The 25,575-nt window shown below is 44.5% G+C and overlaps 1 protein-coding gene across 5 annotated transcripts in view; it reads left to right on the forward strand.

Moving 5' to 3' along the window:
• The window catches only part of CLYBL (citrate lyase beta like), a 292,997-nt gene that overhangs the window by 226,597 nt on the left and 40,825 nt on the right, over positions 1 to 25,575 (forward strand). The gene's annotated exons all lie outside the window — the stretch shown is intronic.

Raw genomic sequence — 25,575 nt, forward strand, 5'->3', positions numbered from 1 at the left:
CACACACGGAGGAGAAGGCAGACACAGAGAAGAGCACATGAAGGCAGAGGCAGAAGTTGCAGTGGCGGCAGCTGCAGGGACTGCCACCAGCCAGCAGGAGCTGCAGGAGGCAGAGAGGATTCACTAGAGAGGGACTGCGTCCTGCACACACCTCAAGTCCACATTTCTGGGCTCCAGAACTATGAAAGAATACATTTCTGTTGTTTTAAGCTGCCAATTTTATGGTAATTTGTTGTGGTAGCTCTAAGAAACTAATAGACCTCAGATGTATTATCATTAATATCATTAATCAGGAGCTGCAAGGTCTCTTTTCCTAATTAACATCATGACTGTTCTTACTGATAATAAAAATAAAAGAACTCTCAGGGAAGTGGGGGGAGAGAGAGCATCAGCATAAACAGCTAATATGTGTGGGGCTTAATACCTTGGTGATGGGTTGATAGGTGCAGCAAACCACCATGGTATACATTTACCTATGTAACAAACCTACACATCCTGCACATGTATCCTGGAGCTTAAAATAAAATTTAAAAAGTAAAATATGCTGGGTGAGGTGGCTCACACCTGTAATCCTAGCACTTTGGAAGGCCCAGGCAGTGAATCACCTGAGGCTAGGAGTTCAAGACCAGCCTGACCAACATGGTGAAACGCTTTCTCTACTAAAAATACAAAAACTAGCTGGGTGTGGTGGTGTGCTCCTGTAATCCCAGCTACTCAGGAGGCTGAGGTGGAAGAATCGCTTGAACCTGAGAGGTGGAGGCTGCAGTGAGCCAAGATCACGCCATTGCATTCCAGCCTGGGCGACAGAGTGAGAGACATCATCTCAAAAAAATGAAATAAAACAAAAACTCTATCTTAAAACACGTTAGCATTATTGAAGAAGAATATTAGATCTTTTGAAGTAAGTGTCTGTTTTTGCTTATGTAATAGCTATCTGTAAATACTCACTTCTTCAATGAACCACTATTTTCTTCAGGTATTTTTTGTTTTATTTTTTTGTAGAAGGAAACACCTACTACCAGAAAAAAAGTGCTCCATCTTGATATCCCTCCATCCATCTTGATATCCCTCCATCCGTCTTGATATCCCTGCATCCGTCTTGATATCCCTCCATCCGTCTTGATATCCCTGCGTCCGTCTTGATATCCCTGCGTCCGTCTTGATATCCCTGCGTCCGTCTTGATATCCCTGCGTCCGTCTTGATATCCCTCCGTCCGTCTTGATATCCCTCCGTCCGTCTTGATATCCCTGCGTCCGTCTTGATATCCCTGCGTCCGTCTTGATATCCCTGCGTCCGTCTTGATATCCCTGCGTCCGTCTTGATATCCCTGCATCCGTCTTGATATCCCTCCATCCATTTTGATATCCCTCCATCCCTGGCCTTGTTTTGATAACTTTGTTCCTGTACCAGATCCACACTCAATTATCATCTCTGTTTTATGGTATTTTTGCTTCATAGAGCGATAGTATCAATACAGTTCTGCTCTTTTATCATGCATTTATCAAACAGTTGACTGCCTGGTCTTTTGGCGAGAATTCGTTGGCCTATTCTCAGAGCTCTGTCTCAATACATCTTTTGATAACTGTTTCCCAACATCGTCTTCATTTCAATTTCAGAATATGATGTTAATCAATTTACTAGCTTCCAATCAAAGATGAACAGCTTACAGCGTTTGTGGCAATATTGGATATATTTACTTCCAAGGGAATGATTTTTAAATAACAGCACATTGTGTTCTTATTTGTTTTTCACAATCCAGTTCCAGCATCTGAGAAACTTTGCTCTGATGCTTGACTCCCACTAGGGAGACACTGAGAACAACGACCTTGCGGTGGTCCTGATTCTTCCTGGGTGCTCTGCATTTCCATGGTGCAAGGCCACTGGCTGGCACCACTTGTTTTTCCTTCGACATCCTCAAATGATCTCTTGAAAGAACCCACCTTGGCCTCATTTTTACCTTCCCTCTACTTCTTTTTCTTATTATTCAGTTCAACAACTTGTGTCAAATACCTATAACATGCTAGCCAGGTAGAAGAAGCCAGCAGATAGACAGACCAAGTCATTAGATCGTGTTAAGATCTGATAAAGTAAGTACTGAGGGAACACACATTTATTGGGTGTGGGGTTGAACCAGTGTATTTAAATTTAAGTAAAAACTGAGTAACAGCCTGAAAAGTACTTTTATTGTTGGACATAATTCTCTAGTCTTGAAGTTATCCAAGAGAGTTCAAGAACTCATCCCTTAAGTGGACTGGGAAAGCTGGATGTTTACCATTTGTCACAGTTAGAATTAGGAGCGTGGCTTTCATATTATCCTTTGGTGTCACAGAATGGGAGCAGAACATCAGTAAGGGCTCCATATGACCACCAGGGGAGGCAAATTGAATTTGGGATATGTCATATCAAATCTGTTCAAGGAAAAATAAAGAAAAGGAGAAGAAGGAAAGAGAAAAGAAAAACGCAAAAGAATTCATTATACAACCATTATATGTTAATGGTAAAGTTTGAGGGACTTTGAAGTATTGTCATATATTATTTCATTAAGTAGTTTATATTTTTATCCCACCAGTTCTTACTATTTAAAGGGAAGAAGGATTAAATAAGCCGTATGTTACATTGCATTAGAATCTTTGAATGCTGCCGTAGCTACATAATGGTGTGGAAAGTAGTAAACCCATTTGTCCCAACTTATGGGAAAGTACCAACTAAAACTGAGTGAATGAATTAATACATGAATAAGTCATCAGAATTGCCAGCAGAGTCCTGCAGTCCACTCCCCCAACACATGCTCAAAGACAGAACCATCCCTGAATGCAAAGGAATTTGACACTGCCAGAGCCCCCGAGCACCAAGTGTGACAAGAAAGGGCCACTGTGTTGCTCATTATGAGGACACCTGGGCGCTTCCAGCCCTGCCCCCTTTGAAGTGGCGAGGATGCCTGGTGAGAGGTGGTCATGGCTGAGCGTGCAATGGGAGGCAGAACAAAGCCAGAGTCCCGCAAGAGGCTGACGCTCTGGCCAGTGTCTGGTTCACACAGCTTTAAGGTGCTCCAGGCAGATTGGGAGACCCCTCAGGACCACGGGAGCCTTGGGAGAAAATAAAGTAATCCCTGCCAAGGCTGCCAAGCCAGTGTCAAGCAGGTGGACCCAGGAAGTAACTCTGTCTCTGCCTGGTTACGCCAGGACTCCTGGTGAGCCCACAGCCTGAGAGGGCATAAGAGTAGGTCCTGTCCCATTATAGATTACTCAGTCCTGACACATTTAGGGGGCTTATGAGAGATGGAATCCTAAGGCTTCCCAGGTGGCCTGCAGAAGCTTCAAAGTCAGCCTTGCAGGGAACACTCATTCCCCCTTCCTGGCTTCCTTCCTTCTGGAGGGAGCCCCACTGGTGGCAGCGCTATGGGTCTCCCACCCCAGCCCACACGTCCACAGAGCTGGGGTGACACGCCCAGTGGTGATCCTGGCATATGTAGTTCTGCCCCCTCCTTTTTCCTTCCTTGAGGGTGTGGGCTGCCCACAGAGGGGGAATGCCAAGAGCACCCCATGCCCCAGAGAGTGGTCCTTGCTCCCTGGGGCCCACTGTCTGGGGCATGGGGTGCTCTCGATCCTCTGCAGCTGGATGATAAGTCAGTCTAACTCCACGGCCCAGTATTAAAAGACCACATGGCGCTTTCACTCACTTCTGTCCTCAACCCAGCCTTTATCAGAAATGAAGGAAATAGTCTAATTCTCTTCCTGCTGACACTTTTGTCTTATTGTTTAACTGGTTCAGAATTTTGATGATCAAGAGATGATATTATCGAGATCCTAAGCAAACACATCTAAATGAAAACAATCATGTACACACACACCCAAATTCCACCTACTGTTCTTCCCTCTATTGTTAGAACACCTTCCCCTTCCTAAAACACAGTGACAAAGGGAATTCTCCAAGATCAGGAAAAGGATTGCCAAGTCGTGCCCAAGCCCAGAGCCTGTCTCTCTGTGGTTACCTCTTTCCAGATGCTTTTCTTGCCCCTGCCTCTACTCTGTTCTCACCATCGCCCCCACCCTCAATGAGCAGCTGATCCATCTCTGCTTTTGCATCAGTGTGCAGGCTAAGCTGCTACAACAGAAAAGACCCAAAGCTACCATAGCTCAAACCAAATGAAGTTTATTTCTGTCTCACCCAACAGTACACACAGAGGTAGGCGGGTGGTCGAGCCGGGTGGGAAGTGCTCCTCTTCAATGTTCATCCAGAGACTCACATTGTGTCTACCTTGTTGCTCTGAGGTCCTCCTCTGCACGGCTGATGCCAGCTCACTATACCATGTTCGAGTTCCAGCATGAGACGGAGGAAGAGAGAGTGGAAGGCAGGTGGCCTCCTTTTAAGGGTTAAGTGTTGCCTACACCACTTCTGCTCCATTCACATGCTAGCTGCAAGTGGGGCTGGGATATGCAGGCTTTAAGAGGTGCCACAACTCAAAGGAAGACAGGAGGATGGACGCTGTGAGCCATCAGCTGTCTCTGCCACACCCCTGTGCAGCCACATGTGATATCTGCACCTCACCCTGCACTGCATTTGTGTATTTCTCTTCATTGCAAGAAGGATGCCATTTTGCATCCTCAGGACCTAGACCAGTGCCTGACACAGTTGAGTAGTTAAGTTAAATGACTGAGTGACTGATGAAGGCCTTTTTCCTCGAGGAAACCAAACCCCAGACCCAGACGAGAGTAAAACAGAACTAACAGAAACAAGCTTGAGGGTGTTGTGAAGGTGTTGTCAAGAAAATCTGAGAGTGAGAACATGGCCCAGGGGCCACAACTTGGAAGACAGGGGAAGGTAAACCAGAGGACAAGGACAAGGGGCAGCTGAGGGAGGAGCTGTCATCAGAGAGGTGGAGTTCAGGGCTTGAGAATTAGGGATGAGGCCATTTTGAGAAAAGTCAGGCCAAAGTATGACCAAGTCATCAAGCTGGGTGTTGGAGAACACCCAGAGTTATGAGATGAGATTTCTCCTGGAGATGTATGGAGAAGCTTCCATCCATGAGTATGGGGAATACTTGCAAGGATGACACAATGAGACAGTGCAGACTCTGTCAGGGGGAGCACTGGTTGGTGAGGGGAGGGAGGACAGAGACACAGATCTAGAAGATGTCTCCCTCTACCCCTGGCCCTGCATACAGGGGAGGGAGGTGTTTCTTCCCCTGGAAAGAGTGGTGACACAAAGCAAGAGGAAGCCAAGCATCAGCTCCAGCACACAGAGGGGACAGTGTTCCTGGGAGTGGCCGCTGATGTGAGGGAATGTGTAACCTTCCGGAAGCTACAGTGCAGTAAGGTAGGAGGTAGGGCCAGGAGGAAACAGGCCCATGCCAAGTGCAGGTGCGTGAAGAACAGACGCCACCATTGTCACAGTGTCTAGTGACTTCGGATTAAGAGGACAAAGTCCCAGGTGGGTGGGACTTAGGAGTGGTGGCCCTGGGTTTCATGCAGCCAGCTTCATATCATTCAGCCATGGTGCCAGTGTGATGGATTACAGGGATCTGTTAAAATACAGATATGCCCTTTCTTATTCCAAGCTTTTTCTATAAAAAGTATATATTATTTTTATAATCAGAAAACAGTGCCACTTGAATAATTAAATTCCTCCAAGATGGTGGTGCTAGAGAGATTATTTCATTTCTGTGGTCCTTGCTTAGCTGCAAAATGAGAGTTGGCCTCAGAGGTCCCACTTGGTGCCTATCATTCTCTTCCTGCTCAGCTCTCTTAGGATTCTTCCCTTCAGTGCACAGGTGGGAACAGAAAAAATAAGGGTCAGGGCCATGTGGTGGCTCACATCGGTAATCCCAGCCCTTTGGGAGGCCAAGACAGGAGGATGACTTGAACCCAGGAGTTTGCAACCAGCCTGGGTAACACGGTGAGATCCCGTCTATACAAAAAATAAAGAAAAATTAACCAGGTATGTGGCACATACCTGTACCCTCGGCTAACGGTGGGGCTGAGGTGGGTGGATTGCTTGGGCCTGGGAAGTCAAACCTGCAGTGAGTGCCATAATTGCACCACAGCACTCCAGCCCGGGTGACGGAGCGAGACCCTGTCTTAAGGTAAAAAAAATTTAAAGGGGTCAGAGTATAGGTCACCAACCAAGAGCAGAAATTATCATGATTTCAAGTTCCTTCAGCAACAATATTTGCCAGCAGTGTTGCAAGTAGAAACGTCACATGGTAAAATGGAGCTAACTGGTGGAGGTGTGTGTGATGGGGAAATGCTATCTGAGAATTCATGGCACGTGCTCAAGGGGCTGCTGAGTTCCTCTTCTTCCCTGCGCCTTGGGCACTGCTTGTCCAACAGGCGAGACATTTATGTGTGACCAGCGCAGCGGCTTTTCAACCCTGGCCATCCACCAGGGTCACAAGGGAATCCTTTAGAAACATGTCTGAGCTCTACCACACACCCATCAAACCACATAAAGTGGATATCTCCAAGAAGAGAGAAGACAGAAATCTCTACACACCAGAACATGCACTAAGCTTCTTATCCATAAATGAGAAAGATTTTTGTAAATTACAAATATTATTTTTAAGTTCTCAAAATCCCCATGCTTTTATATCGGTGAATGCTTCTTCAATACAGGTTTTATCTGTTCTTCAAATATGCATAAGTAATTATATATTAGGTATATTTATCAAGGTAAATATTAAGTTTCAAGGTAAATACTATTTAAAACTTAATTTTTATCACAAATGACAAAGATTGAAAGCTTTTATATTTAAAACTAAGAAATACTCAAGACATTAGATATTTTCATTTTCCTACCATAAAACATGTAGTAAGTTGAAATATTAGGCCAGCAATATGTTATTTTTATTCAAAAAGAAGTAACAAAGGGGAGTATCTCTGCTGTTTGCAGGAGGGTGTTCTCTTGAGACAACTGATCAGAGGAGGGTTATACAGAGCATGTTGGATGTTAAAGCCAGAAAGAACCTTAGAGTTCATCTTGCAGTTATAGAAACTGAGGCCCCAGTGCCTACGGTTTTTATCTCAGGAATGCCACCCTGTGTGGCATCTTTTTCAAGGCACATAAAAATGGGCTGCTAAAATGTTCTTAATACATGTATTGTTTTTCAGCTTTAGAAGAATGCTAACACTGACTTTTGTTAAATATGGTAATTGTCCCATATTACTATAAATTGTCAAACATTTCACATTATATATATATATATATATTTTTTTTTTTTTTTGAGACTAGAGTCTTGCTCTGTCGCCAGGCTGGAGTGCAGTGGCACCATCTCGGTTCACTGCAACCTCCGCCTCCCAGGCTCAAGCAATTCTTCTGCCTCAGCCTCCTGAGTAGCTGGGACTACAGGCGCACGCCACCACGCCTGGCTAATTTTTGTGTTTTTAGTAGAGACAGGGTTTCACAATATTGACCAGGCTGGTCTCAAACGCCTGACATCATGATCGGCCTCCCAAAGTGCTGGGGTTACAGGCATGAGCCACCGCGCCTGGCTTAAATATTTCACATTCCTTCTGCATGATGTCTGATAATTTTTCTAGCAAAAAATATTCTTAAAAAAATTTCACATTCTTAAAAGCCTTTTGGAAAACTGAGCAACTGGTATTAAGAATGGTTAGATTTGAGAACACTACACTAAAGGCCATATTGTTACGCATATTGAGCAGATGAAGGGTTACATTTGTGATCAACTAAACCTTTTTACCTATCTCCGTGAGTCAGCAGTGTAGCCAGCCAGCCAGGAATTAATGCACTTACAGGCGGGGCATAGCGTCTGGAAGAGCAGTGGGGAGCATCTGCTCAGAGTGTACAAAGGGCATCATCAAACCTGGGTATGTCCAGGGCAGGGCAACTCAAGAGAGCAAAGGATGTTGAAAGTGTATCAGAGGTTTTCAGAGACAGTGATCAGAACTAGGAGGGTTCGAAGACAGAAGACCCAGGGAAACATATGGACCACACTCAGATGTCGGAAGGTCCATCCAGTGGCTATGTTTATGCAGAAACAGATCAGCACTTGCCACGAGGATGGCAGGACTCCTGCCTTGGGCAAAGCTCCTGGGGTAACTATGAAGACCCTTCGCAACTCCAAGACTCTGATTCTGTGATTCTTACTCCAGGACCTAACCTACTGATCATGTTTATAAAATACAAGAAAGAATCCTAGCTATACGAATCTTACAGACATGGGAAAGTAATGCTGTGTGTGTGTGTGTGTGTGTGTGTGTGTGTGTGTGTGTGTGTGTGTCACACACACACACCACTGGGTATGGATATGGGTAAGAGAGAGACAGATCAGAGTGGTGGGGGGCATGGAAAGATTCTCCATCTGACTCCCAGTTAATGTTTTAAACAATTTTTGTGAGTACATAGTAGGTATATATATTTATGGGGCACATGAGATACTTTGATTCAGGCATGCAAAAAGCAGTAATCACATCATGGAAAATGGAGTACAGCTAGTGCTCGACTTATGACCACGGTCAGGCCCACGGACCGGTCGTAACACAATTTGGTCGTAAGTTGAGTAGGCTATATGTACAGTTGAAATGGTGCACGCGGAGATGGTAGTGCTGCCGGAAGCTGGTCCGCACTGTCATACGCCCAGCTGGGCAATGTTTGCGCTGCCAGACGCGGAGCAGTCGTGGCTAGCTATTGTGGTCGTAAAGTCGAATGGTCGTAAGTTGCATAGGTGGTAAGTCGATCAATACCTGTATCTATCCCCTTCAAGCACTTATGCTTTGAATTACAAACCAGTTATTCTCTTCTAGTTTTTTAATGTACAATTAAAAATAGTTACCCTGCTGTGCTATCAAATACTTGGTGTTATTCATTCCAACGACATACGGTTTTTAATACTCATTAACAAACTCCATTTCCCCACCCACCCACCCCCACTCCACACACCCCTTCCTAGCCTCTGGTAAGCATCCTTCTGATCTCTAGCTTGCAAGCATATAGTACCCAGGCAGGGCAGCTACTCTGTCCCCCCACCCCATGCTAGGTACTCTGAGGGCTCAAACACAGTCCCAACCTCAATGTCCGTCTCATCTATCTGGTTATAGAGACAAGACTAACAATCCCCCAATGATCAGAGACACTAGGAGACCTTGGGAACTCTTTCCTTGTGGTCCTCATGCCTTCATTCTCTCCTGAGCCCTTGCTCTCCTTTCCTTAAAAAAATTAAATTCACTATATACAATTCACCCCTCTTAACCATCTTAACCATAACCACCTCCATTCAAAAAGGCTGCATATGCAGGCCAGGCACGGTGGGTCATGCCTGTAATTCCAATACTTTGGGAAGCTGAGGTGGGAGGATCACTTGAGGCCAAGAGTTCAAGACCAGCCTGGGCAACATAGCAACAGCCTGTCTCTATTAAAAAATAAATTTAACAAAACCAAAAGGCCAGGTGCAGTTGCTCACACCTGTAATCCCAGCACTTTGGGAGGTTGAGGCAGCAGAATCGCTTGGGCACAGGAGTTAGAGACCAGCCTGGGCAATATGGTGAAACCCTGTCTCTACAAAAAATCAGCCAGGCATGGTGGCGTGCATCAGTAGTCCCAGCTACCTGAGAGGCTGAAGTGGAAGGATAACCTGAGCCCAGGAGGTGAAGTCTGCAGTTAGCTGTGATTGTACCACTACACTCCAGCACTGACGGAGTGAGACCCTGTCTCACACACAAAAAAATAGGTTGTATATGCATATGAAAAAAGGCAGAAAAACGTATTCCTTACTGCCTTCTTAGTTAAACAGTACTGAGGTAGTTTTTGTTGCCCAAACTAGTTAAATATGGCTTAAGATATCACCTTACAGTCCAGATTTACATCTTTTAAAATCATTTCTCTCTCCTAAATCATAACAGCAGCAGATGGACAGGGGAAGAAACGGAATGTGGTCACATTTCATACTAATATTATGAAGTGCTTTCACATTGCGATGAGTAAAGGACCATCTGCAACCTCAGCCTCTGATTCTGCTGAGAAACTGATTCAGGACCTGAGGTTTCTAATGTGGCGCAAAAGCATTGAGCAGGTTGCTCTTTGCAATTTTTTATCGAGAGGTGGAGAGCATACTAGGCCCACCTGGATTCCTGAAGAATTCAGCAACCTGAAGAGCATGGTGCTCAAGGAAAGTAGACTCCTTAGATCTTTAAGATCTGATTTCATATAAAATGAGAGGTCTAAAACTAGATGCTGTAGGAGAGAAAAGGTAATGCCTTTTCCTCACCCATCTTAAGGTTCACAACTATGTTACCTATAATGAAAGGCAGATTAACAAGAGAGAAACACACACATTATATTGATTGACCGATTGATTGATGATTGAGACAGTCTCAGCCTATCACCCAGGCTGGAGTGCAGTGGTGCAATCTTGGCTGACTGCAACCTCCGCCTCCTGGATTCAAGCGATTCTCCTGCCTCGGCCTCCCAAGTACCTGGAACTACAGGCGCGCACCACCACACCCACCTAATTTTTATATTTTTAGTAGAGACAGGGTTTCGCCATGTTGGCCAGGATGGTCTTGAGTTCCTGACTTAGGTGATCTGCCTGCCTTGGCCTCCCAAAGTGCTGGCATTACAGGCATGAGCCACTGGTCCTGGGCACACCCGTTAATATAAGCTTTATGTGGCAACATGGGAACCTTCCTAAGTAACACCCAAAGAAACAGGAACACTTATGCATTTCTTTCTTTCTTTGTTGTTTTGTTTTGTTTCGTTTTTTGAGATAGGGTCTCACTCCGTAGCCCAGGCTGGAGTGCCTTGGCTCAATCTCAGCTCACTGCAGTGTCCACCTCCCACGTTGAAGAGATTCTCCTGCCTCAGCCTTCTGAGTAGCTGGGATTACAGGTGCATGCCAGCACGCCCAGGGCTGACTTTTATTTTTAGTAGAGACAGGGTTTCACCATGTTGGCCAGGCTGGTCTCAAACTCCTGACCTCAAGTGATCCACCTACCTTAGCCTCCCTAAGTGCTGGGATTACAGGTGTGAGCCACCATGCCTAGCTGGAACACCTATGTATTTTTATGATTAGATTTGATGCAAGTCAACAGTTGGGCAGAAGTGTGATTGGACGAGGGGGGTATTATCTAACAGTAATAAACCGAGGAGAATTTAGCAAGGCCTATTTGTTCAAATTCTTCTGAACTGCTTTGGGGAGAAGGATGGGGAAAAGTGAGAGAAAGACCCTCCTGCTTCTGCTGTTTTCTTAAATGCGTATTTTGGGGCAGTGTGTCCTGAACCCCCTCAATGGACAGGCTGGCTCTCATTGTCTGTGAGTTGATTGGCCCTATTCTGGGACTCTCCCCCAAGTGCCAAAAGACTAGCTTCCTGTTCTTTCCTTTTGCTCAGGCACTGGGGATACAAGAGCTACAAGCTACCTTCCCAGTCCTCAATGTGGTCGGAGTCCTGACGTAAGGACATCTGGTTACTGAAAACAAGGCCAACCTAATATGAACTCAGAACCAACCCCAAGTGGATGTGCACAAGGAAATGGGAGTTTAAATGTGTACAGCCCTTTAAAAAAAGCAATTTAGCATACACGTTAAAACAGGGATTAAGACCCTGTGGTGTCTGCCTGGGGTCCCAGCTACTCTGGAGGCTGCAGCCGGAGGATCCCTTGAGCCCAGGAGTTTGAGGCAGCAGCAAGCTATGATGGTGCTTATAAATAGCCACTACCCTCTAGTCTGGGCAATATAGCAAAACCTGATCCCTTTAGGGGGAAGAAAAAGCATTTTTTTTTAACCTAACATTTATTAACCACTTATGTCATAGAATTTCATTACTCACCAACTCTTGAGTCAGGCACTGTTCTCATCCCCATCTTTCACATGAGGAAACTGAGGCACAGTGAGGTTGAGAGACGGTTCTGTCATGCACAGGCAGCCATCAGCACAGTGAGGGCCGGAAGCCAGACTTGCTGGCTCCAGAGGCAGGTGGCCCACAGGAGGCTGTGAGGGTTGGAGTCTCATTCCGTTGGAGCCTCTGTGAGTTGGAAATTTGGCCTGGCAGTTCCACTTGTAAGATTTGTCCTTAGGGAACAGTCAGACAAGGACTCTAATGTTCTGGGACATTTGTGGCAGCTAGGTTTATCATCTTTCAGGAATCAGGGCAAATTTCACATCCTCACAGAAGCTGTCATGCCACCCTGTCTCAAGCTCTACGCCCCCATCCCTCCTATCCCATGAGTTCATTCTGCTGTCTTCATAGTTTCACAACCTGCAATTGTTTACTGGCTTACTTGTTTCTTAGCGGTTTTCCTGACTGGAATGTAAGTTCCATGTAGGCAGGGAGCTGTTCTTTCCTTTAAAATGGTAGCTGGCACATAAAGCATATTCAACAAATATTTCTTGAATGAGATGAACATATTCATGGCAAAGAGCTGAGGAACAATTAAATTTTTTTTTGAGATAGAGTCTCTCTCTTTTGCACAAGCTGGAGTGCAGTGGTGCAATCTCTGCTCACTGCAACCTCCACCTCCTGGGTTCAAGTGATTCTCCTGCCTCAGCCTCCCAAGTAGCTGGGATTACAGGCATGTGCCACCGTATCTGGCTAATTTTTATATTTTTGGTAGAGACGGGGTTTCGCCATGTTGGCCAGGCTGGTCTCGAACTCCTGACCTCAGGTGATCCGCTCACCTCTCCCTCCCAAAGTGCTGAGAGATTACAGGCCTGAGCCACCACATCGGCTGAAAAATTAAATCTTACTATATAAGGAATTGGCCTATCCATGCAATAGAATACTTGGAAGTAATTACAAATGATTATGCAGATCATGTCCCACATAAAAAGATACCCTACCTGTGACTGAGTAAAAAAGACAGGTGACAGAATGCATGTGCAGTGTGGTCGCTGTATTAGCCAGGGCTGCTGGCAGCTAACCACAGAATTTAGTTTACTGAGTGTAAGCAGAGAACAAAATAGTTGGCCAGGTGCGGTGGCTCACGCCTGGAATCCTAGCACTTTGAGAGGCCGAGGTGGGTGGATCACCTGAGGTCAGGAGTTCAAGACCAGCCTGGCCAACGTGGTGAAACCCCATCTTTAAAAAAAAAAAAAAAAAAAGAAGAAGAAAAGAAAACAAAATAGTTTATTACAGGCTATTGAGTAACTCACTGACCTTCTAGGGTGTAGGGAGGAGTTCTGCAGACACATGCAAATTGGGAGCACGAGATGGGAGTTCTGCCTCATCTCAACTGCTGCCTAGTTGTCTGGTTTCCAGAGAAGACTCCTAACCTGTCTGTTCTTCAGGCACATGTGGATAATAAAAACTGTGCTGTCCACACCGCAGGACTGTTGTGAGGGCAAATGAGATCACAGGCATGAAAGCCCTTTGAAAAGTTAGAAAAGGACTGTGTATATATTGACATCATCGTTATCAGGTGATTTTGAACGTCTGAACACATGTATTTTATCCCCAAGCCCCTGGTGTTGGCACACCATTGGGACACCATTGGTCCTCTCTGTTAGCTGCCTGAACATCACTAAGTGTTAAGATCCCCCTAGCAGTGGTCTGGATAAAAAGGCTGGTGATTCTAGCAGCTGTGTTTGCTAAGCTTGTCCTCAAATCATCTTCGGTGTCCTCTTGTGACTTCAGTCACTCTCCCCGTGGGGTGACCTGTGTCTCAGCTTCAGGCCTGCCCTTCTCTTGAGGCACACTAATCTTGCCATCTTCGGGAATAGGCCGTTCTCATCTCGGGTCTACACTGTGGCAGCCATAAAGCTCAGTTTCTTTCCTGAAACTTTTCCCCATGCGGCCTCCTCCTAGCCAGAGAGCTGACACCTAGCGCATCAGCATTCAGAGTCACTGTCATCCAGGGTTTCATGCATGGTTCAAGTCATTGACTAAGTAGGTATCAAACACTAGATTCAGTGAGGTTTTAAATTTCCTTACAATTCCATTTTTCCCATCTTCTTTGTATATTTTTCACAAATACTTCATTGCCTACCTACCATCAGAGTAAAACAGCGTTGTGATATGATGGAGGATTTTAACCAGGTGCTGATATTGTAAAGGAGAACGTTAATGGTGCTGAAACTAGGCATGTGTTGCAAGGTGGGGTGATTTTCCCACTTCCTGTATGTCCAGAGGCCCTTCCTGGCAGAACTTCCAGCCCAGGAGACTTCCATCTTCATCTTGCATGAAGGATACAATTTCGTTTTGACGCATGGTTTATAGAAGCCGTTGAGCGTCCACACAATCTGCTATGCTGAATCACACCTGGTGTCTGCACAGAGAAGGCTCTGGCAAGAGTTCTCGCCACTGGGACCGAGGCCTCTAACTCCGAAGCCAAAACATGGCAGTGTTGCGGGGCGCCTGGCTCAACGGCACGGGAAATTAACCTGCTTGTTCTCACGTTAAATGCTTTATGAAAATTTACCGGGCGCAGAAAGCGGGAAGAAAACCCAAGTGGTTGTGCAGTGCGCCTGCCTGGCACCAGTGAAGGAATGAAGCTGCGGAGAAAGTCGACGTGAAGAGCTGGCAAGGGGAGAAGGTGGAAAGCGTGATGGAAATCAAGTGCGGTGCCAGCCACGGCATTGTTCTATTAGCGTTTGCTCGAGGATAACATTTAATTATAGAAGACTGGAAGCTCCCAGTGTTCCTGAGCTAGGTGACACGACGCAGGCTGTGCCACTTTCTCCGCGATGCGCATCTTCAGAGGAACTACGGTACACCGCGGCAGGCTGCGAGGAGAAGCCACCTCCACGGGGGTGGTCCTTGCGGGGGCGGAGGCTTTGCTGCAACACCCTTCTTCTCCAGCGAACCTCAGTCTGCCTTTTTAAAAAAATTAAGTACCCTCCTGGCCGTCCTTCTCCTCCTCCGTTTTTCAGTTTTTCCACATTATACTTTTCTTTTCCTTGTTGATTTTAGAAGAAAATAAAATTGACAAAGAATAGGATGGAAAAGTACTACGCTTAAAAATACCTATACATTTGCCACCTAAAAAGAAAGCCATTTTTCAGTTATAGTTTTCTCTGGGAAATAATTAGGAAGCAAAACAACCAAGAATAAATAAAAATAAATGAGGGAGCTCGAAGCTGTAGTGCACTCTGTGCCTGAGAATAGCCATCACACCCCAGCCTGGGCAGCAGAGCAAGACCCTGTCTCTACAAAATAAATAAGTAAAAGAAATGATCTAAAGGACTCAGCATATGTTTAATCAACAGAAATGAAAATGCACAAAGGTGGAACCAACATTACCAATATTACCAAATATTGTGTGGAGACATTTTTTTATTCCTTTCTGTTTTAAAGCCCTGTCTACTTTAAAAATAGTTTGTGAAAATAATGATGCAGTTTCACATACTTGCAAGAAGTATTTCTTTGTGTTCTGTTCCTGCCATCACATAGCTTATTGTTGTTGCCTGATTTCTTCATTCGTGTCTACCAGGAAGACTAATTAACGTGCTGCTGAATCTCAAGAATCCCTGTGTGGGTTGCTGCTCTGCCACACCAGGCAGAGCTTCCTCCAAAAGACAAGAAGTCAAGGACTGGCTTTTGCTGCTGGCTGAAATTAGCATTGGCTCAGCTTGTTTAATTGCAAGGCTATGTGTGTTTTGTCATTAGACATTTATACTTCTATGGATAAACTTTATAATCTACTTATGGAGACAAGATTCTTCATGTCGGCACCTTACAGAAGTGTGGTGGAAGCAGCTGGCACGCAGACAGGCATCTCCCACAGCAATGTGGGCGCAGCTGAGTTGGTCATAACCCACCTTAGGGCAGCCTCAGAGACAAGCGGGCCCAACTCACAGCTGCAGAATTTGGTGACAGGCAGGGAAATGAGTTTTCCTCCATAGAAATAAAAAAAAGTTTGCTTTTTTAACAAATTGGTTTTTGATATCTGTGTGAAGCGGACAATTTGGATCAGCTTCCAGTAATGTGTATCAGGTCAGCTTGAGAACTAGAGGGAGTCACTGGCCAATATATGTTGTGAGCATCACTCGAAAATGCTCAGGCCAGGGACAGGTGACGTGTCTGTTACCTGATGTGTATCTGGAACTATGACAAGCCTGCTCCATTAAATTATGAGCCAATCACTCTTGACTTACCGTTAAAAAAGAATGAAAGGCCCACGGACCTTGCCCTGCACAGGTAATTCATGGCACCTGTGGACAAAGGCACATTTTCATCCTCATAATGAAGAAAGGTAGGTGCGAGGTCCTTTGATGACACTGTTCTCTTTTGCTTGTTTACTTTTACTCTCCCATGCAGACTGAGACCCAGCAGGAGGGCTTTTAAACCAAAACAGTTAATTACCTCCTCTAACCCGGAGAAGTGGGGAAACATAAATACAGCAAGTTGAGAGGGAGAGGGCAGCTTTGCTCCAGCCTGCACTTTGTACCAGTCGGTTGGGGAAAGCAGCTACCTTCTCCATCCTCACTGGGGCCGAGCTAAGCAAGACCAATTAGAAGGCATGTGCCAGGGAGTGGGCCTGCATGCCATGGTACTGTGGAGCTTCCAGAACACTTTCACTGCCCTGGACTGAGTACACCAAATCAGAAACCCACATACAGACACCCACTCCAAAGACAACATTGAGCAGCTTTGGGGTTCCAGGCCCTCCTTCAAAGGAAGGAACTCTTGCACAGGTGGAGTGAGCAGGGACCTCCCCTGCTGCCCCCCCCCACTTGAGGGTGGATCCTCCGGAATGCAGGCAGGGGTTCAGGGCAGGTTTTCAGAGATATTCTCAACTGAGCTGCGAGTCGTGACCTGTTACCACATGGTCCTTTCTCCCCACTGGGACGGAGCCTCATCCCTTGTGTCTCTAAGTCATAGGCTGCCCCTGCCCTTCAGGGCTCTCCACTGTCTGTCTCTGTCTGTCTGTCTCTGTCTGTCTGTCTCCCTGTTCAAGCTCCCTGCCTCTGTAGCCTCGTATGTACAAATCATTGCCCTGCTGTTCCCGCCGCTGCCCTTTGCCCATTTCTGGCTCTCTTGCCTCCTCTGTGCCTACTGAAATCCTATTCAGTCTTCAGAGGCCACCCAAGTCCCGGCTTCCCCTCCTCCAATCCCCTTCTCAGCCTGAGGTGCCGTCCCCTGCTTCTAAGTCCCAAGGGCCCCAGGATCTGTTCTACTGACTCCAACTGTTACTTCACTTATCATTATATGGGGCTTTCATCGCCACAACTGGATGATAAATTCCCAGACTTTAACAGCGAGTGATTTATGGATCTTTTCCCTATCCCCCACACCTGTCCCCAGCGCCTGGTGCAGTGGATTGCATTTGATTAATCCCTCTGGATCAAAAGTTTTACATGTATCAGAGCAGGGTCATCAGGCAGAATCTGGGCATGGTATTCAGGAAGTTTTCTCTTGGGAATCACACACATTCTTTAAAAAAAAGGACATATCCTCTGTTATCTAAATGCCTCAAGTATCTGGATGTTTGGCCATAAGGACATAAAACAACCAGATGAGTGATTGCGCTTTTCAGTTTTCCTCTGGATCTTTCTGCCACCTGTTCCCTGGGCCCCCTCGGAGACAGCGGCCACCATTCCCATTCTTCTGCCCACAGATTTTCCCAGCCCCCTGTGCCCCTGCTGCCCTGCCAGAAACCGGAAAGTCTAACCTTGCCCCTTTGAGGCTGTGAAAACACAGAGTAAAAGTGGGAAGAGCCGTGAGCTAACAGATTCCACAACCACAGACAAATCTGAGCATGGTGGTTTCTAATAGTATTGACAAGGACGGCTGAGCATGGTGGCTTACGCCTATAATTCCAGCACTTTGGGAGGTTGAGGCAGGCAGGCTGCTAGAGCCTAGGAGTTCAAGGCAGCAGTGAACCATGATCCTGCCACTCCACTCTAGCCTGGCTGACAGAGCAAGACCCTGTCTCTTAAATCTGTGCAAACTGTACCTCAAAGCTACACTACTGAATCATAAAACATTGGGAGTCCCCACCCAAGAGAGGCACCTTCTCAGCACCAGCTCCACATCGCCCTATGAGTTTGAGTGGGAGGCACTTCAGAGCCCATAAGGATGCCTGTCAAGGTCTCCCTAGAAATACTGAGGTCTGGCACATATAGTTAAGGAAAATACACCAGGAGGAGATGGAGAAGGGCAAGGTAAAGAGGAAGAAGAGAGGGGAAGGTGCCTGATAGGGCTATGGCAGCAGAGAGCCAGCAACAGCCAGTTGCCAGGCAGCGGCCAGGGCAAGGCAGGCAAGGAGGTAGATGGAAGTAAGCCCCTTCTTTCCACTGGAGTTTTCTCTTCCCTGGGAATTTCATTGTACTTTGTTGAAAAATAAAGAGTGAAAATACAAAGAAAAACACCCCCTCAACCCATGCCATATACAAAAAGATTATACTCAAAATGTATCAAAGACCTAAATGTTACTAGCTGAAACTGTTAAGCTCCTAGAGAAAGACATAGGCATATCTCTTGCATATTATCTTGTGACCTTTGATTAGGCAGTCAGTGGTCTCAAGATGATAGCAAAAGTGCAATCAACAGAAGAAAAATAGATAATTGGACTTCAGTAAAATTGTAACTTCTGTGCTTCATAGGACACCATCAAGGAAATGAAAAGACAGCTACAGGATGGAAGAAAATATTTTGAAGTCATATATCTGATAAGGATTTGATATCGAGAATATCTAATGAGCTTATAACTCAACAACAAAAAGACAAACAGACCTGTTTAAAAGCGGGCAAGGGACTTGAATGGACATTTATCCATCGATGATATACAGACGGCTAATAGAGATGCACACACACAGAGATGCCCAGCATCATTAGTCATTGGAGAAATGTAAAACAAAACCCATTGAGCGACCACATCACACCCACTAGGATGGCTGTGACCAAAAACACACACCGTGTCAATAAAACAGAAAATAACAAGTGTTGGTGAGGATGTGGAGAAATACGAATCCTGGTACATCGCTGATGGGAAGGCAAAATGGTGCAGCCTCTGTGGAAAACAGTTTGGCAGTTCCTCAAAAAGCTAAACATAGAATTACTATATGATCCAGCCATTCTACTCCTAGGTATATACCCAAAAGAATTGAAAAGAGGGACTCAGGCCAGGTGCAGTGGCTCACGCCTGTAATCCCAGCACTCTGGGAGGCTGAGGTGGGCAGATCACCTGCGGTTGGGAGTTCAAGACCAGACTGACCAACATGGAGAAACTCTGTTTCTACTAAAAATACAAAAAATTAGCTGGGCGCAGTAGTGCATGCCTATAATCCCAGCTACTCAGGAGGCTGAGGTGGGAGAATCACTTGAACCCAGGAGGCGGAGGTTGTGGTGAGCTCAGATTGCACCATTGCACTGCAGCCTGGGCAACAAGAGCAAAACTGTGTCTTTAAAGAAAAAAAAAAAAAAAAAAGAGGGACTCAAAGAGAAACTTATATGCCAACGTCCATAGCAGCATTATTCACAATAACCAATTGTGAAACAACCCACATGTCCACCAACAAGTGAATGGATAAACAAAATGTGGTATAGACATAAAATGGAATATTATTCAGCGATAAAAAGGAAGGAAGTTTGAATACATGCTATAACATGAATGAACCTTAAAACATTATTATGCTTGGTCAAATAACCAGAACCAAAGAACAAAAATTATTTCACTCATAGGAAATATCTAGAATAGACAAATTCATGAGTATAGAAAGTAAATTAGAGGTTACCAGGAGCTGGGGGCAAGGGAAAATACTGAGTTGATGCTTAATGTTTATGGAGTTTCTGTTTGCAGTGATTAAAAGTTTTGGGAATAGGCCGGGTACAATGGCTCACACCTGTAATCCCAGCACTTTGGGAGGCTGAGGCGGGTGGGTCACCTGAGGTCAGGAGCTCGAGACCAGCCTGGCCAACATGGCAAGACCCTGTCTCTACTAAAAATACAAAAATTAGCTGGGTGTGGTGGCGGCCGCCTGTAATCCCAGCTACTTAGGAGGCTGAGGCAGGAGAATCACTTGAACACAGGAGGTGGAGGTTGCAGTGAGTCAAGATCATGCCATTACACTCCAGCCTGAGCAACAAGAGTGAAACTCCACCTCAAAAAAAAAAAAAGAGTTTTAGAAATAGATAGTGGTGATGGTTGACAATGTTGCATAAGTAATTGGTGCCACTGAATTGTACATTTAAAGATGATTAAAAAGGAAAACGTTATGTTATGTATATGTTTTGCCCCAGTTGTTTAGTGGACTAAAATTTAAATAGACAGTTCACCGCAGTGGATATAAAAATGGCCAATAAGCACATGAAGGGATTCTCAACATCATCGGTCATCAGAGAAACACAAATCAAGACCACAATGAGAGACCACTTGATATCCATGAGGATGGCTGGAATAAAAAAGACACATGGTAATAAGTGTCGGTGAGGATGTGGGGCAGCTGGAACCCTCACACACAGCTGGCGGGAGCGGAAATGGGCTCAGCCACTTTGGAAAACAGCAGAGTTTCTCAAAAGGTCAAACATACAGTTACCATATGACCCAGGAATTCTACTTTCTCTTAAGAGAATGAAGAGACATGAAAACCTATGTCTGTATAAAAACCCGTACATGCATGTTCACGGCAGCATTTCTCATGATAGCCACAAAGTGGAAACAAGCCAAGTGTCCATTAACTAACAGTGGACAAAATGTGACCTATCCATACATTAGAATATAATTTGGCAATAAAAAGGAATAAGTATTGATAGGTGCTACAATGTGAATGAACCTTGAATGAAACATACTAGTGAAGGAAAGCAGTCAGAGAAGACTACATATTGCGTGGTTCCATTTATACATTCCAGAATAAGCAAATCTATAGAGGCAGAAAGTAGAATAGTGGTTGCCTAGGGCTGGGAGGGTTGGGGAAATGGGAGTGACTTGCTAAGAAGTATAGGGTTTCTTTTTGGGGTGATAACATACCTTTTTTTGTTTGTTTTTGAGACCGTCTTGCTTTGTCAACCTGCCTGGAATGCAGTCACAGCTTACTGCAGCCTCAAACTCCTGGGCTCAAGTGATTCTCACACCACAGCCTCCCAGGCAGCTGAGACTACAGGTGTGTGCCACCACGCCTGGCTTCTGTTCTAAAATTAATTGTGATGGCTGTACAGCTCTACGAATACACCAACAGGCACTGAATTGTACACTTTAGGTAAATTGTATGTCATGTGAACTTTATCTCATTAAAGCTGTTATCAAAATCACAAACCTAAAAATAATTTTCACCAAAATTATTTCCCACAAATAACTAAAGTGACATTTCAGTCATTAACTATAATAGTTTTAAACTTTTTATTATGGAAATATTCAAATATAGCCAAACGTAGAGTCTAATATAAAGAACTTCCATATACTCATCAATCAGCTCCAAAAATTGTCAACGTTTTAGGGTACCCTTTCCCCCACATTTTACTATAAAAATTTCAAGCATCAGAAAAATTAGAAGATTATAAAGTAGAAACCCAAATACCTACCTCCGGTGTTCTCCCATTAATGTTTACTCTGCCTGCCTTAATCTGTATCTGACCATCCGTTTGTCCCTCTCCATCCATCAATTTGCTTTGTATTAATATATCCATTTCAAAGTAAATTGTAGACAGCAGTACATGTCCCCTTAAATACTCCAGCATGCATATGGTTGACTAGAGTTCAATATTTGTTTACAGTTCTCTTCTTGCTTTTGAGATGAAATGTATATACAGTGAAATGTACAAATTTAAAGTGTATGTTCTATGAATTCTGACAAATGTATCGGTTTGCATGACTGAAGTTAAAGCCACTGTTCTAACATCTTTTAAAAATATTTTTAATTGGTTGGAGACCTTCAAAACAAATTCTTTTCATAGATTTATTGTATTTTAGTGTTGGAGTTTTTTGGAAAGTTTTTCTCTTTTTCAATTATATCTCTGAAGGGCAGAAATACCAATTACATATTATACGCTACCCATCTCTACACATCCTGAGCCTTCTTATGCTTCTGAATGAAAGCCAATTTAGCATTTCACTGTAAACCTGTGTTTTAATGTATGGCTCATGATTAACATATCAAAAACTTTGCTCTGCCAAAATCTACATTTTCAGAGTAAACAGGGTGCCTGGCATGTAATGCTTTGTAAGATGAATCTACATACAATTTTAAGCCAGTTAACATACAGTATGCTCAGTATTGTAACAGGTCTTCTTTCCTTCAGAAACAGGCAAACCAAGGTTTCTTTTTCATGTGGAAAAAATAATGGGGTAGAAAACTCAACACTCACCTTGCTTAATGAAACACACTACCAGGTTGTAATAATCAGTGGGAATTCATTTGCCCTTTTTTTCAATGCAGTCACTACAACAGTCTTTGTGATCATTATTTCAGGAAATTTGTACACATTTATGAGAAAAATACAATATAATTGACTAGTGATGATGTTCTATGCCATAAGCAATGCTGTTTTTAAATACAAATTGATAAAAAGTTATATGAAAAAGGTGATCCTTAAATAGAATAAATTCATTTTGTTTTTTATGTTAAATCAAACTTTTCCACATTTTCAAAATGATTTTCATAGAGATGCTCCTGGGGCCTTCTGCTCAAAATTTGGACCACTTCATGCCCGTGCCATAACATCATTGATAATGATCCAAACACATTAGATCAATGGAAATCAGATGAGTTGGACAAATTCAGAAGAGATCGAATTTACTGATGTTTTTGAATACGTGGCATGGCAATTGCCCTTTGCAGGATGAAAATATTAATTGTGCTTTTCTTTAATCACAAATGTGGATTCTCCCTGGAGTCTAGAAAGTCTTTCGTATTTCTTAATTACCAAATCTTGGGTCGCACATAGGTTTCTCCTTGTTCCTGTTGCACCCAGGGCTGTCTTGGCCATTTCCTCTGAAAACAACTATACATTAACATTCAAGGTTTGAGTCGGGGGCTGGGAGGCGAAGGGAAAGGTGATAATTCAGATGTTATGAAACTGTGATAATGCTATTATTTAAGGCACTTATTTGGGTATGTTTATACTTTGTAGTTTTATAAATAAGCCCAAGGGGCTCCTCTTGGTTGTCACAATCCCCCTTGAATCTCGTATCCTGTCTGTCTCATCCTATCCGACAGTAGAATTGATGCCGCTCTAATCCCTGGAAGTTTGGAACTAATGAACTGACTGCTGAGCTGCCGCCACGGAGCTTGGTCCCAAACTATACTGTACTTCACACTCGATTTATTCTCCAGATGGCGAGACTGTGCCGCCCTGCCGCGAGGGACCACCTCTTCCACTGGAGTGTAAAAGTGGACGGATGTTGTTTTCTTTGCAGATTTGATCATTCTGAGCTAGAAACTTGCGAGGATGATTAGTTATTAGCTTTAATGGGTGCCAATCGAACCAACTGCACGCATATTTTCTCCTTTAATTTCAGAGTCTGCAGGTCTCGGTGATGGTTGATTTCTCTGCTTTCTTACGTCACCAGAGCATGTCTCTTCCCCAGGTGATAGGAATCCAGTCTCTGAAATCATAGCATGCCTTGGTTCCTGGCCCAGACAGAGTCACATAATACGGTGGCTTATGGATAAGGACAAGTTTATTAGCCACTGGTCCACTGCACTGAGCAGCATGGCACGAAATATCGATTGAATGCGGCAACTTTGGGAACACCATTTTTTAGAACAGGGGCCTGCAAAGATTCTGATCTGTGCCACTTTCCTCTGCAACCCGGGCAGAATCCACCTTTGGAATCAAACAAGACCCAGAACACACTATGGTATTTAGTCTGTTCGAAGGTCTAATGTAACTGTTGATAACGGCCTTAATTCCATTATTCAGCTGTTTCCAGCTTGTCATATCTTGGGGGACAAGTTAATTCCACAGTGAGAAGGGCTCACCAAGGCTGCCCTGTAGCGTTAACACACTTAGAATGCAGTCCCTCGCAAACCTCATTTTAAACAACCTATATTGCTCCCAGGATGTAAAAGTCCCCATAAAAGCTCCTTTTGGGGTGGCCTCTTTTACCTTAATTTCCCTTTTCTCCTTTCTCCAGGAAGCACTTACCTCCCAATAATCGCAGCAGATCACCCTGAGAGCCTTTCCGAGACCCAGGGTCAGCCAGGTAGCCTCTTGCCAATCCACCTAAGATGGATATTGGAGGGATGGTCACAGCCAACCAGGAGCCAAAGAGAGAGAGAGAAAAAGAAGGAAAGTGTGAAGCGTGAAGGACGAGGTGGAGATGAGAGAGAGCTAAGAGAGCGCCGTTAGCAAGAAGTACAGTGTGTGTTGCAGAGAGGGAGGGGAAAAGTGAGAGAATGAAATCAACAATCTCTTTCTTTCCACAACTGGGTGGACTGTGACTCTCGAACCGAACAGCCAGAACTAAACTTAATTGTTCTTAGAAACTGCCTTCCTCTGAACCCAACAGATGGCATGGGTGTGTTTGCTAGCGCAGTCACATATTTCACCCTGAAAATACCGAAAAGAAAAAAAATTCAACATGCTTGTTGGTTGGAGCAAATTCACTGAAGTTGTTGGGTGTTAGGGATATATACCAGAGGATGCACACTTGGTTTATGTAAATTGTTGCAAGCAACAGTCTGTTAATAAGGGTGGCGTGTGGCAATATACCTCAAAAGCCATCATCTCTTTTTGGAAATGTACAGAATGATGAAGTGGAAAGTGCTTGGTTTTCATTCTGAGCCAAAATTTTTAAAATGCTGAGTATTCACTGCTCATTACGATAATATGAAAAGGACTAATCAGATTATGACTAAAATTGGAGTTAGCTACTTCATTGGCAACCAATTTCACGAGGGCTGAATTTTGCTAAGTAAACTGGAAAGTGCTGAAACCGTGGCAATCTGACTTTAGATAAAAATCACAAACAGCTTTAGAACAGGAGCTGTGAACAAACAGTCTCTTCAAATCCAAGCGAAACCCAACAGCTTTGAGATCAGATTTTTGCTACTAACCAAGATGAACAATTTAGGACGTCGACGTGGCCAGGGGTTCTGCGTCCTTGAGCACACATGCAGGTGACAGGATGGAGATGACGACTCAGAAAATTCAAGTTTTTAAAATGCAGTATGGCCTAAAAAAATCTAGTGATTTCCCTTCAATTTTCCATTCACACCGCCCCAGTAGAGTCTTTGCAAGGCTGACTTAGCTATTAAAAAGGAACCTGGAAGTTATGTTGACAAACTCCAGCAAATCTGCTGGACTCTGTATCTGCATAGGCTACACGGAGCATAACATGCTTTAGGTTCTCCACAGCCATGGATCTAAATGTGCCTTCCAAAAAGCTGGAGGTATTTCAGGTTTGGGGTTTTGTTTTTGTTGTTGTTGTTTTTTGTTTTGTTTTTTGAGATGGAGTCTCGCTCAGTGTTCCATACGGGAGTGCAAAGGTGCGATCTCGGCTCACTGCAACCTCCACCTCCTGGGTTAAAGCAATTCTCCTTCCTCAGCCTCCCAAATAGCTGGGATTACAGGCATCTGCCACCATGCCCGGCTAATTTTTTTTTTTTTTTTGAAACAGAGTCTTGCTCTGTCGCCAGGCACCAGGCTGGAATGCAGTGGCGCAATCTCGGCTGACTGCAGCCTCCACTTCCTGGGTTCAAGCAATTCTCCTGCCTCAGCCTCCCAAGTAGCTGGGATTACAGGCA

Source organism: Sapajus apella, unplaced genomic scaffold (genome assembly GCF_009761245.1).
Source record: "Sapajus apella isolate SASKATOON/1434 unplaced genomic scaffold, GSC_monkey_1.0 scaffold60, whole genome shotgun sequence".
Taxonomy (NCBI): Eukaryota; Metazoa; Chordata; class Mammalia; order Primates; family Cebidae; genus Sapajus; species Sapajus apella.